This window comes from Xiphias gladius, chromosome 17, assembly GCF_016859285.1.
Source record: "Xiphias gladius isolate SHS-SW01 ecotype Sanya breed wild chromosome 17, ASM1685928v1, whole genome shotgun sequence".
In the NCBI taxonomy this organism is placed as follows: domain Eukaryota; kingdom Metazoa; phylum Chordata; class Actinopteri; order Istiophoriformes; family Xiphiidae; genus Xiphias; species Xiphias gladius.
In genome coordinates, this window is record NC_053416.1 from 23,418,669 (window position 1) to 23,433,752 (window position 15,084).

Here is a 15,084-nt window from a genome sequence, read left to right on the forward strand (position 1 = left end):
TTTGTCAATTATCCTGGACCCAGATAAGTGGCAGAAAATTAATGGAGGGATTAAACAATTAAGTGATTGTTCTTTTAAGTTCATTTATTATTTTTCTAAAAATCAACATTTATGATGAAATTACGCAAAAGACGACTGAACAGCCTCCTCTTCAATCCACTGTCAAAAAAAAACCACTTCTAGTTTGTGTGTAACATCTCCCGACAGCCCACATTCACAAACAAAACATTTTATAGCTTACATCACTGCCCATTACTGCCTACACCAAGCAAGAGACAATATTTAAGACCTTTGCAAATTACATGTAAGACTTTTTAATACCCTCTAAGGCCTTTTTTGAGGAAACTGAATTCAATGCTTTAAGACTTCAAGAATCAGAATCAGCTTAATTGGCCAGGTATGGGTTAACTTACAAGGAATTTGACTCTGTTTTTTAAGTTGCTCTCACCATGCTTACCCAAAGTCCCAAGAACAATTTTCATAAGATAGATAAAAAGAAGCAGAGATACAGCTAAAAACAAGGACAACAAAGCTCAACAAAGATAGGATAGGATAAACGTTTGACTATTATATACATACAAGTTAAATGTAAAACACTAAATATTCACAGCTAGAGGCTATTGGAGAGCTGAGAGCATTGCTGACTAGGGCTTTAATAGCTGGTGGAAAACAAGTTTGTGCACTTGGGCAGGCTCAGACTACCTCAGACAGTGCATGTTGCTAGGATCTGTATATATAAACTTTATTTAAATCGGGTAATTTTATTGAGAACAAGATGTCTTTCATAAAACAGATCTCATCAGAGTACAACAGACAGAAATAAAAACATTTGCCTGGCAAAACAAAAGGACAAATGCAGTACATACAATAAACATAAACAGACAAACAAAAGCACAGAACATACAAAGAACACAGCCAGATAAAGCAAAAGCACATACAGTATCAGACACAATCGCAGACATCACTAAAAAGATGATTGACTGAAGTTACTAGCCTTAGACGATGAAGATTATCGAGTCTGCATGCACCAAAAAATGTTTTCACAATTGGTGTATTCATCAGTGTAGCTCAGGATAACATGAGGGGACATTCTGAATGTGAATATCAAATTACTTCAGACTTTACATACTCTACTCGACATAAGGACTTAACAACTTTGCCCACTTTAGCCATTTTATTATAAAAATAGTCTACACACTGTGACGTAATCCACAGCATTTTATTAGTGCAACATTTCAGCCAGAAGGATTTTACCAGGCACAATTTTATATATTTTTCAAGCTTTTCTTTTACGCAGTTTGTCTCTCTTTAGTTTTCCTCTCGAGCTTTGGCAGTCGAAAGAGCCTCTTCTTGAACTGTTTAAAGTGTATCTCTTAATCATTCAACGGTTTGTTCATCTTGAAACTAAATGAGCTTAACCTCAGCAATAATGGTTGGCTTCAGTGAACCTCAGAAGACAGACACACCAGATCACAAAACCGCAGCCCAAACATTCTGTCTGAAAGCATTTCTGTGATTAATAATTGCTTTCATAGTTTTTACTTGCTTTTTAATGCTTGATGATGTTCATTTTGAACAGTGTGTAAAATCTGCACATTGCAAGACTGACTGCCAAGGTGTTAATTACAGTTTCCCGGTATTTGCCAAACTCATTGTAAATTTCTGCTATGCCAGTCTCCTTTGGTATATCTGGCACTTGACTTAATGGGGATCATCTTCACAAATTTGGAAGTTATTCCAGACACTTGACTTTTTCAAAATTTGGCTAGTGTAGTTGTAACTTGTAAGCCTGTCACATGGTCACGTGCCACTGTACCAGTGTCACTGCTGGTAACGTTAGATGACAGTTGGACTAACGCACAAAACTATCACTAAGATTAAATGTCCGTGCATGGTTATAAATAATAATAATTAATTCTGTTGCGTAATGAATAATGTTGGATTACTATTTCTTATTTCATGGGCTATTTGAGATTTTTCTGGTAATGCATACGTATATAACAAAAATAATAATGATAATAATAATAAGTTAAAAGAACGCAGCATTTGAATGCTGATATGGGTATTGATTACCATGGTTGAGCGTTGAGACATTCGGGTCAGCCCTAATAAATTCATAAGGTTTTTTGGTGATGGAAAGCTCTTTTGCTTGCATCTAATTTTATTATTTAGATGCAAGGTTTTTTTAAAAATTGTTTGTAGTGACCTGCTTAACAGAAACATTTTCAGTCTGCTGTCAAATGTTTTGATTAGGGGAATGTGTCAACATGGCTTGCATCTTGTCTGAGAAGCAAAGTACCTCTTAAAATATGCATAATTTTAAATCACAAGAAAAAAGAGGAAGTGGAAAAAAAGAGACCAATAGAGCAGAATATAGCTTAGCTAAAGGACTTGTGATGATAATAAAGAAAAACTGTAGTCCATCACCAAACTGGAACAGACTAAGTATTTATTCTTAGAATGAATAAACATAATTTCCTGGTGACATCAACTGGGTTAAGATTCTCCATTCAATAAGAGATTTAAGCCCTGGCAAGGAACACAGTCCATAGAGAATGGAGTTGTCACATGCTGCCTCGACACATTAAAATGCTTCTGACAGCCTGCCACCTTCCAGTCAGTGAGCGGAGGGGGGCGGGGGGCAAACAGCTTTATAAAATAAATAAATAAATAAATAAATAAAATCACCACAATATGTTGCTTTTAAAAGGCGCTATAAATGTGTAGTAAACACTTATCACATCACACAGATGACACCAAACACATGTGACCGAAATTTTCTGCTGATAATAAGAGAATTTTTACCTACTTACATCTAGAAAATACAAACCATAGCATTTTCCTTAGCTACATCTGCATCTCATTTAGCTGCTTTTACTCTAACTAACAGACAGTGCTAACTCTAGTGTGCAAAGATAATTGGTGAAACAGGAGCGAAAGCTGGCAACTGTAAACAATTTGTTAACAGGAAAATTAACCTCTTTTCTCTTCTTGTAAGGGTTTCTTTTTCTGATTACAAGGTTTCCATGAAAAACAAACAAATGAGAGCACATGCATCTATTCAAACCCCACTAGTGTTCAAAGTGGTTTATGCAGTGTTGATGGTTTGCACTAGGGCTATAGTCACCCTTTTAACTCTGTATGTGTTAGAGAAACATGCCTCTCCTTCTGTCTTCTAACCTACTTGACCACTACCGTTGTTTTACTAATCTGACAACCTGGCAACTGGCAGACAAGATATGCTACATGGGCTGCACAACTTCTCATTCAAATATACATACAGTCAAGTCATACAGTCATACATCAGGTCAAGGTGATAACCAGGATATCCACTTAAAAAATGGAAATTAAAATATTACTTTCATAGTAATTTGGGATTTTGAAACAGCTGATTTGTGTGATGGCAGTTTCTAGATGCTGCCTGATCTCATGTCCATCAGCTCTGTTTCAGCCTCAAACCACACTCCCCTCAGGGCTGTGACAGACAACTGAATGAAAATACGACACACAAGTTTATTCACATATATAGAGTGACAATCTCAGTTACACCCACTATTGTTGAAGCTCAAAGCCTGTAAGCATTTGATATGGTTGCAAAGCAAAAGCATAGTTTTATTCACTGGCTCCTGATGCTGCAGCTGGTCGTTTCGGCCCACAGATTTTGAAAGATGCCCTTGATGGGAGTGATCCATTGCCTTCAGCAGTAGCAAGAGAAACGGGGAGCAATATCGAGGAAACTGAGATATATGTCTATCACTGTCAAAACGGATACAAGGCTTGATATCTGCATGACAGACAGCTGTGTTTATTCATCATGCATTTAAAGAAGGTGGGGTATTTTTCAACGTTGCTTAGAAAGGGGAGAAAATGGCATTCTAAGAGAAAAAGAAAGTATTCAGCTGGAACAGTTTATCAGAGTTACTGTGTTCTCTGACAGGTAATAAGGGACACTGTCTGATGTACCTCTTAAATCAATGACAGACCTGTGAGGCCTTAGGAAGCATTTGTTCAAATTACAGTTCAGCAAGAAGCCCTTTTCATTGAGTACCACACTAATGCAAAAACTGTGCCATTTCAGAATATCATCCCCTCCACTGGCAAACAGATTTGTTTGCTTATAAACCTGCCTGGCTAGTGGCTCAGGTGACAACAGTGCCAGAGAAGAGGTGCTTAAACACCATGAGTATAATGTAATCTTAAAACCACATGTAATCAACAGGCACAGTAAATCTGTATTTATAGCAAGGCAGGCAGAACATGTTAAACGCCCTGAAATGAAAACCTATTTTCTCAGTCATCTTTTGACTATGAGCAACTGGACCACAAATGTTCTGTTAAAGTATCAACAGTTTTGGTTATTTCTCATGAGGGATTTCTGTATTTGTGTTTGTGTCCTTGCTATTCTCACTGGTTTAATGTGGGTGAGGCTCATTTGGAGAAATATGATATCACTTATTTCTGTGCACCAATCAGACTTTCAACATTTGTATCAAAATGTTTTTGACTGTTAAACTCTAACTACTAACTATGGATGTTTTTATCCCGAACTTTAACTATGATTATTGCTCATTTAGACATGGATATTTAATACTATAGAGAAATGTTAAAGATTTGTTACACATTTTCAGGGTCTTTAAGAGTCACAATAACCATTCACCCAGTATTCTACTAATATCAGTAAGATACATGTCCCAGCCCTTGTCATCCTCAGCAATCAAGGCATCTGTGAAAAAAAAAATTGTCACATTTTACGCTTCATGTACAAGCACCCAGATGGCCATCCTTTCAGTGAAATGCAAATCATTATAATGGAGATCAGTAAAAAAAGCTCTTTAATCATTTTAGTAAAGTCAGTCATGGGGCCTGTAAAGAGTGCAGCAAAAAGGAAACGAGTCCTCAGAGATTATTTGGCCAGGTATGCCCAGTATAATCAATGAATGGCATTTAACCAATAATATAACTTGGAATACCAAAGAAATAATGACGACTTGAAAGTCTAAACTGACATCGACTGATGAAGAGATTCAGTGATTTACTCAATTAGTCGATCAACAGAAAATTAATGTGCAACTATTTTGGGAATCCATTAATCAATTTAGTGATTTTTCAAGCAAAAAGGCCAAACATTCACTAGTTCCAGCAACTCAAATGTGAGGATTTGCTTTTCTTTTTAATTTATCACAGTAAACTCAATGTTTTCGGGTTTGGACCGTTGGTTGAATAAAACAAGCAATTTGCACACATCTCCTTTAACAATTTTAAATTTAAAGCCCTATAAAACATGGTTTCAAATCGTCAGTATTTCTCTACAACACTGAATATTCATCACTTCATGTGCAACAATCAAAGTTAAATGTCTGAAAACAACATTGTTTAAGTATTAATTATTAAACGTTAAATACCTAAAAACTCAGCTAATCACAATTCCATCACATTTTCAAATGTTACTAAATCCTGACAGGTGAATGGACATGACATCTCCTTGTTCCAGCTAAGTCCGCCCACTTTCAATCAATGAGAAGTGCACGGAGTAAACAAAAATTACAGGAAGTCTCTCATAAAATAACTCAAGACTGTTCAAACTCTGGCAGAAAACAGTGTTTGTTCATGAAGGACCTCATTACTCCGACATGAACACTAAAAAGATGATTAAGAAAATATGTTTTCAGGGCCTTTAAGATCACAAATTATCAAGACTTAAAAAACAAGAGTTCTTCCAACTAACCAGGAAATGGCAATGTAGATGACTGTTGCTTCATGCAAACCTAAGATTGATGGAGGATTTCAACATAACTGGCTGGAGAATCATCTCATACCACTAGGTGCCTATCGTGGAATAACACAAACAACTCTGGTTACATGCACGAAGAGGCAGCTCACAGTGTTAATCAGTAACTATCAGCTATCAGCACATACTGTACATAAAGTGTGTGAAAAATGAAGCACGTGACACTAAGCAGAAATGATCTTACTAAGCTCAAAGTCTCTGCCACAGTGAGAGAGCACTCAATATAATCACTGGGAGAGTCAAGTCTTTATTTAGAGTAATGGCACCGGAGCAGAAGTAAACTGGCTTTCTTCCTCAAAAGTAATATAATTGGCTGATAAGAGAGACCATCATTACAGTCCAAGGAAAAGTATGAAAAATAGACTGCTGGTAAATGCAGTCATGCATGTCCAGCAGAAACACAGTGTCTGCTGTTGTAGTAAGACTATGTGTCCTACTGTGTATGTGTATATGTGTGTGTCCATGTAGTAGAGGAGCCAAGCAGTGGGGGAGGGCATGTTGGCTAATTAAAAAGTTTGCCTTAATAACTATTCATGGCTGCCTGTGTCTCTATGAGTGTCTCATTCCCTCCAGTCTCCACCAAACTGTCTGACACAGCACATCCAAGCAGGGTTACTGGGAGACCGGGAATGAGCAAGAGGAATTAAGGGTGTCAGCGTGCTCCACCCTATACCCCCACTGCCATTCAAGCCTCTCTAACACACCCATGATTGTGGAGTGCCAGTCCCCTAGGCCTCCAATTCTCTCCGGTAGTGCTGATTGTAACCCCACCACCAACCCCCTCCACCTTTGTTGGCATACAATGGGGAACGAATCCTGTCTCCTGGCAACCAATCCCTTCGGAGGTTGCCGTGGCGCTTAAGAGACGGCATGAGAGAGAGAGACAGAGAGAAAGAGAGGTTTGTGGAAGTGAAAAAACTCAAGCTCGAATCTATCATGGTGAGGCATCTTTATAAACATCCACGTGGTTTTGTTAAAAATGATCACTGTAAATACAGGCATAGTTTGTCTAGAAATTATATTGCTGACTGAATTGATGATTTGATTAATTGTTTAGCCAAATCAAAATAAAATTAATCACTGACATTTCTTTATCTGTTTTTTCTACAAACACATTCTTTTAAGATTTTTTCTGCAAGATTGATGAGTATTAATAATATGAATCCTACACAACCTGCTAGGCTGAAATTATTATGCATATTCTAAAAATACAGTATATCCCGCACAGCTATGGTCTGTCAGCACCAGATAATTCAATGAAGTAGAATCTGTGCATTGAGTCAACTCTCTTGGCTTCACGTCTCGTAACCAAAGGTGACGCCTCAAGCATAAACCAAGAGATCAGATCAGCGTACAGTCTTTTTCTCCCTATTTTCAGATGAGACCATTAAATTCCCTGTAAGTCAGCCACAGCCAGCTAGCAATATGGAGTCAGGCAGAAATGCCTGGAGCCACGACAGTCCTGTGAAGTGCGATGGGTGTCCACATTGTGTAATTTATCACCGTTTATGAGACTGTCATGACTCAAGACAGCTAATATACCATGCTATAATCTACAATACTTACAGATAATTAACTTTTTGTGTTTAAAAAAAAACAAACTTGATTTTCATGATATAGACATTTTACATATCGTGTAAAAACAAAACTTCAAATCAGTCAGATTAATTTGATAAATTGCCTGACCCTATTTTAAACTGAAAAATACTTTTTAGTTTTCTGATGGTTGGACAAAATGTGAAGTTTTGAGTCTGACTTTGCGTGCCAATAACATGTAATGGCCATTTGTCATTAATACGACTGATACTGGATCAATATTTTAAAATTTTAAGACCTATCGGCCGATAGAATTTTTTTTAACATAAACACATAATAAAAACCAAATATCTTAATACACATTCATTGGATACCCTTTTTAACTTAATGGCCAACATGTACACTGATATAGCTGCAGCGAGCTAATATCAGTATGGCCAATTCATCTATCAGTCTACTGTGGCTCTATTCTGCAGCCAGGAAACATTAGTTTCTAAATGGAATGTACATAGATTTCTAAGCATGGATACTGTTTACACAGAAGCGATTTGTCAGAAGTCTTGCAGACAGACATGAGATAAGCTGTGGTGTAAGGAGTAAATTCAGCAGACAGTAATATACCCTGAAACCAAGAGACAGTTTGACAAGTTAACCTCTCATGACCCTTGTGCTAGCCAAGCTAAAGACCCTGAGAGCGTTGGCAGTGGCCATAGTGGATCATAAGCCTCTTTCTCCACTCTTTGACCTTAAAGAGCATCCTTGGGAGTAAAGTCTGAGAAGCCAAGTCTTACCATGGGGAGATAAAGGCAGCAGCTATTTCAGGCTCATAAGGCAAAAACAGCAACAAGAAAAAGCGCGGCTAGGTAAAAGAGGTGAATGACTTTGCACTGGGATTTACTTCTGTTTACCTTCTTTAAAGCTTTGTGTATCTTTAACACACAGTCACACTTGCATTTGGTCTTATGTATGTCTCAGTGGAAGTGAAAGCACTGGTTAAGTATTTTGGTCTAATGTTAGGTATTTCAGCCAAATAGATACAAACAAAGAAATGTATGAGTGAGTGTGTGTGTGTGGCAGGGAAAATGGATGTGAAAAATTAAAATATGGAAGTTTGTATTTACAGGTTTTTCTCATAAACAACACTGCAAGTGGAAATATTTCCAGTTTAGTGCTCATTGAAAAACACATGTATCGACACTATAACAACCTCAAAAAGACAGTATTATTTCAACCAAATAAAAAGAAAGTATCTCTCTCATAAGGACAAAACAAGCAGAAAAACAATAATGCAGAGCTTTTGATGAATGTGGCACATTTTCCTGGATGAGCAATGATGGTGGGATAAACATTAGTGATTCATTATAGTAAAATTGTAGTCTGGGGGCTTTGGAATGAGCAAATTAAAAAGCAAAGACACTCTCCACATCATAGACAGGCATGCCAATCCCCTGTGACCATGCTGAAGAACATCAATTATTTCAGGCAAAGCAGAGGATAACTTCATAACTTGGCTGCTGCTCAAAAAGAAGGCTCTGAATGCTCGCCCCAGTGCCCCTGCTGAAACTATTCAATTTGAAGCAATGTGGGTGCCCTGAGAGTGAGCTTGGCGTGGTTTATTTAGTGTTGCAGAGGGCTGGGACTCTTGAACCATACTGATTACGCTGTAATGCAGCCTGAAAGCTCCACTTGCCACACAGAGCTGCCATCAATTCCCAGTGCAGATGACCTAAAGGCTGTTTTGACATAATTGAACATTAAATGATGAAGGGGTGACGAATGACAGGCACTTTACTCGGCCGCCTGAGCATTTGACAGCTTTTAGACAGGCCCATGGGGGATGTAGTTAATGCCATTGCTGTGAATGTCAACAGCAACAAATTGCTGCACGAATCCATGAACATCAACAGTGACAGTGACAATTACTCTGATGTAATTACTTAATTTATGAAAGCCTGGCCTTATGAATAATCCTGGTGTTTTCTATATAAAACAATTAATGCCTCCCTGATGCTCCTGCTGCTACAATAATACATTAATTCCCCCCTTTATTAAATCAATAAAAAGGGGAAGTTTTATCATTTTCTATGTAGATTCAAATTAGATTAGTTGTCCCACCATCAACTGAGAACTAGTAAAAACTGACGTCTCTGAACAATCGAGGGAATAAAGGAACTATAGAAAGGACCAAAGGGAGAGAAGAAAGGGGTTAGGTAGCACAAAGTCACACTTGCTTTTTCCTTAATGGCAGGTTAATCAAAAAGCAAAAGTCCTCATCAAAAAGACTCTAAAATCTTGGCCCTGGGATTTTGTACTTCTTATTTATAGAATGCAATACCATTTTATAAGGTGTACTACAACGGATTAAAGCAGCTGCTGCTTGTCTAACCTTTCTGCCACCATGAATTTTTCTAAAGCTAGACACAAACCAATAAAAATAACCCTGGCCAACACTACTACATCTCTTCCTCCCTCTGTGCCTGTGAGACGAGGCAAATTTATCTAGAGCACCCTGAAGAGTCAGATAAGAATGCTCAGTGTCTCTGAGAGCTGTGGAAACTCACTCACTCACTCACTCACTCACTCACTCACTCACTCACTCACTCACTCACTCACTCACTCACTCACTCACTCACTCACTCACTCACTCACTCACTATAAATATAAAAGGCTTGTGTCCTTCAGGATTTGTTGAAGCCAAGGGACATAGTGAGCTGGTGACAATATGGGAAGGGGTGTGCCATAGAGCTGATAGGAAAGATGCCAGTCCAAGCAGCAGCAAACAGATAGCCCGCTGATAACAACCTCACGGAAAACAACAGCAAATGTGCCAGTATAGTCATGTGAGGAGGAAATTAAAACTGAAATGAGGCAAAGGAGCATGAAGGTGCCGAATATGAAATATGTCAGAGATACGTTTGAGTGTCTTGTTTATTAAAAGGCCTTTCTGTAGATGTAGTTGTGACACAGAGGAGATAGATACATGAAACAGCTGGAGTGTTTACTTCAGTCAGAGATGCCAGAGGATTAATTACAAAATCATGTCCTCACTTTGCAGGGAAAATAAAAATTCTGCAATTCCTGCAAGCAATTACTTAACATGTGAAAGCAGTTTGTATGACTTGAGAAATGGTGCAATGTAGGAATATGCCTTACAAACATACATTTGTGTGTCTTTGTTGCCACTTAATCCTCATTACAGGAGGAGGAGGGGTGGTGGCCCAAGTAGACGTTTTCAATCAATCATCAGTCAGTCCCAATTACACGATTCAGTCGAGGGCTTTTAATTTTAAAGGATAGATACAGGAAGTGGACAGACATGGCAACACCTGGCAGAGGCGAGAGGAAGAGACAGAAAGAAGAGAAAAAGAAACAGAAGAGAGAAAGGTAGATTTAACTAGCCAAGATTAAGTTAGATATATTTTTTATTACCTACTGATATTCACTCTGAGCGCCGACATACTATGTGCGCGCACCACACAACTACAACAAAACCTTTCATAGTTTGACTGGCCATCGGGCATGGTGGGACGAATCCCGGTGGGCCACTGCATCAGTGGGCCGCCGGACTGTCAAAAAATCCATAAAATTTTTTACCAGCCCCTTTCAGTTTCTTTACCAGCTTTCTGTGTGACTGCTACTCTGGTTTCGAATGACAGCATGCTGCGTGCGTGTTCAAGGACCTGACTCACTTCACCGACCTTACCCAACCTACACATTAGATTGATCTCAGACTAGCTGACCTGCCAAAATGTTCTGGTCAACACTGCCCACAGAATGTCTTTATTTGTATAATCTGTATTGAGGATTGGAGACGCACTGAAAACACATGTTGCAGATGTGATGAAGGTGGATTGGGTAATGAAAGCCAAGATGGTACATTTAATACTGCTGCATTTTCTAAATTTTTAGTTTATCCAGATAAAACAGGATCATCCAGAAAACATGTAAAGACCCTGCAAAAACATTTTTTATATTTTTGAAGAAATACATAATAAATGAGAATCAGGTAAGGCTGTTGAAAGAAATACTGTTTATTAAAAGGCAGGTATTTGTTTTCTAAGCTTCCAGCAGTTTAATATGAACCAAACAAATGAAAGCCAGATGTCTCAGTGGGGTGTAGTCATGGGGCGTCTCTCTCCTGACACAGGGGTTTCTATGCACTGAGGGGGAGGTAGCCGTGCTGCAGCCCATCCTATCCCCCATCCCCCATCCCCCAAAACAAATAAAGTGTCTGATACAGACCAGGCCCCTGCTGGCGCCCCAGCCCAGCCTTTGTCCGGGCCCCAAGGCACAATGCCAACTGTGATCAGGAGGCAGCATCACTGATCAAACACTGAGACACAAGTGCAGCAGAGTGCAGCTACTTCACTCAGATTGTTGATGGACTCTCATAGAGTGGTTTTAACTGGTGGTGTTTAGAGAACATACATCCTGACATGCACATTTATGATACAGAAGACAAGCGAAATGCGTGAGTATACAGAAGCAAACAACCCACGACTGTGTTTTACCATGTCAGAGAGGTGAACACACAAGAAGTCAGCTTAAAGCAACAGAGCGTGAATATCATACTACAACATTCCCCTTGAAACACAGGCCTAAATTAGGGATTAGAAGTCCTTTCTGGGACTCCTAATAAGCCTGGTTTTCAGCATCATTAGTGATGGAATTTTATGAAAACTCAGCAACTCCTCAGGACAGGAAACAATTTCACATTTCTCAAATTTATAGAGCTCAGAAAAGTCATCTGCTCAGTTTGAGTTGGGCTGGAGCATATTCACTTAAATAACTGGGGGCTGTGAGAATGAACAAGGCAAGTTTAGTCAGATTGCCTTTCTCAGCAGTAAGAAACTTCTTCCTCATACCATGTGAAACAAATCACTGACACTAACAACTGGCACGCTGTGCTCAGTCAACTGAGGACCTGTTTTTACTTAACTTTTTAACAGTGCTGAGATAAATCTGATAACATATACACAAAATGTTTATTAAGTAAACACCTATGGAGAAGTAAAGACTTGTATGGCTCACAGCCAAACCACTAAAAGGATTACGGTGTGAGGCCAGACTATAGACAGTTCACAGGCATGTATAAAATATCGAGAATTCAAACACAAATACCTCCCAATGAATTCCTGGGTTCCTCCCTTGTTCTTTCAAATGGAGTACAGCATATTTTACAACTTAAAGTCTGACCACTGTTGGAAATAATTTACTCAACCTAAAACTGATTAACAAAACCTTCATTATCTTGAAAGATGAAAAATAAACAACAAAAATGTCATTTATTTCAGCTAACATATATGCATTTCCCCTGAATCTGACTGAATTTGCTGGTTAAAAATGGCAATGCAAAGAATCCGCTGATTTTTACAAGTTTTGTCTAGGATGCAGAGGTCCGCCTCCTTCAGATTAAGATATTACCTCTGCCAATGTTAAATTTACACAATAGCCTATTTTCCATGTAAGGCAGAGGCATGTATCGCTGTTGGCTGGATTGGCTGGGAGACATTCAATTAGGCTGCCTTGCTCACACTGTTTCCTCTAGATGCTGGTCTAAAATTAGGCCCCCCGCCTAAAGGATATTGCATGATGGTGGTCTTCTGGACATTGCTAGAAAATACACAGTCCTATATATGTGTTTTATGCCCAGAGTGTGCTCACAAAGTCTACAGGACTAACAGAGTTTACTTTATTGAAAAGATTGCTGATGAAAGCTGCCTGAGGCAGAAATGGTGTATTGACAAAGTAATTTGTAATAACTGCTAATACATCAATTCCTTTTCAACTGCATTTATAACATCCCTTCTCTCTAAACCCTCTCATCCTGTCCAAAGGACTCTTCACCAGCCGGACTACAGTCTCTGTGTAAGTGTAAAAACACAGACAGTCCCTTCCTGATCTCTGTGTGGGAGAGTCACTATGGCAGGACATCAAGATAAGGCTGCTGTTAAAAGATAACAAGATGGATAATCCTTTTTCTTTCCTCTCCCTTTTTCTCTGTAAAGGCAGTGAAACAGGCCTGATGTTTCAAGGCTGGAGTCTCTTCTTCACTCAGAGGTTCTTTGAGGCAGGTGTAGTGAAAGCACCTGAGTGCTGAGCCCTGTAGGAAGCTGCAGGCGAAGACTGTCAGTTGTTGTTACAGCTTAACCGAGACCGCTGGGTTTATTCATGCCTCCAGCTCACGTTCTCAGCCTAGACATGAGGAGAGAGCTCAAAACGACCACTCTAGTCCACATACACCATTAAGTGACAAGACACGTTTTGGAATGTTAAAAATAACTCCACTGCACTAGTTTCACTATCCTGTACAAGAGGCAGCCCTACAATTTTGGTCATGACAGTATGATGGTATTTATTCGCCATGTTGTGTTCTTTAACAGTGCATTAGATAAGGAGTGTCATACTCATAAAGAAGAGTGGAGAGTCTGGACAGTAGAGATAAATGTGGTAAGCCCATTAAAGATGCAGAGCCCAGATTCGAGGGGATTCAAGATTCTTGGGAGTTTTGCACTGCAGTGAGGGAACAAGTTTGTTATTTTGACCCTGATAGTCTTTGTAGGCTAATTAGATCCATATCCACAACCTATAAAAAGAATCTTAAGAGACCTGATCACTGCAAACTCCTTCAGAAAACATTAAACACAGTGCACTGACATATACAGTATGATATCCCCACATTAAATTGGACTCCAAAGCGTGAAATTGCTTCTGAATCAGAGAGCAGCAGCTGTACTATTTTGTAACACACAGCAGAGTAAATCTGATACTAAGAATGCATTAAGGAGACCAACCACTCCAGTTAGAGAAGTTGCACAAACAACATCTTTCGTCATCTATTTCAGTTTCTAATGATGACAGCTTCAAGAAACAAATAAACATGAGCTTCTTTTCAACAGAGGTTGTATTACAACCCTGCCCTGTAATATTCTCCACTCAGTGAAGTTAAATAAGAGCACGATCAAGTCATCAAAGCTGCTTAATGCTTAAGATTTTGGTCATGGATGATTTGGCAACACCTGTGGTAATAACAAGTATGGTTTAATACTACAGCAAACACTCAGTGAGCAGCTACTTTGTCAGAAATACAAGAGAAGAGCAGCTGGTGCATCCGTTTCCAGCGCAAACTCACTTTAGATTGACAAAGACGTCAGTTATTAATTGGGCTTTTTTTCTATAATGCCATGAGCAACTGTGATCTGATTTCATCCTGCACACTGCGCGACTAATAATGTTGGTTATCTTGGAGAGAAAGTGGAGATGTGCAGTCTGTCTCCTACATCTCTTCATCTAACAGCTCACTGTGGCTGCTCCTGACTGTTCCACTACTCATCCACTGACAAAAAAAGTGCAAAAAATGACCTTGTTTTGTAGATGCATTTTCAATAACAACTGCCGTCAATGCTAACTTGGGTGACAAACACAGTGTTTCCTGTGGCTGCTTTACAATAAAGTGAAGTATTTTGAATGTTAAATGCCTTTAATGTGACGCAGTGGCATTAGTCTGTTCTGTCTGCATTAGCAGTAATTTAACACAGTTCTGACACAGTGTAAAGAGAGTCGATATAAACAGTCAGGTGGATATCAGTGAGATAAAATTGCATAAGATTACATGCTGCATCTTTTTTCCTGTGAATCCCTCATGTTTGGGTAGGCAATCTGACTAACACTCAGCCATTACCAATAAAAACTACTATAGAAAGACATAATTACTGATTGAAAATACACTGAATAACAAAAGCAGATAAAATGCTGACCAT

At 38.9% G+C, this 15,084-nt stretch overlaps 1 protein-coding gene across 1 annotated transcript in view; it reads right to left on the bottom strand.

Annotated features, from left to right (window-relative positions):
• cxadr (CXADR Ig-like cell adhesion molecule) overlaps positions 1-15,084 on the bottom strand; it is a 41,101-nt gene that overhangs the window by 14,157 nt on the left and 11,860 nt on the right. The window lies entirely within an intron of this gene.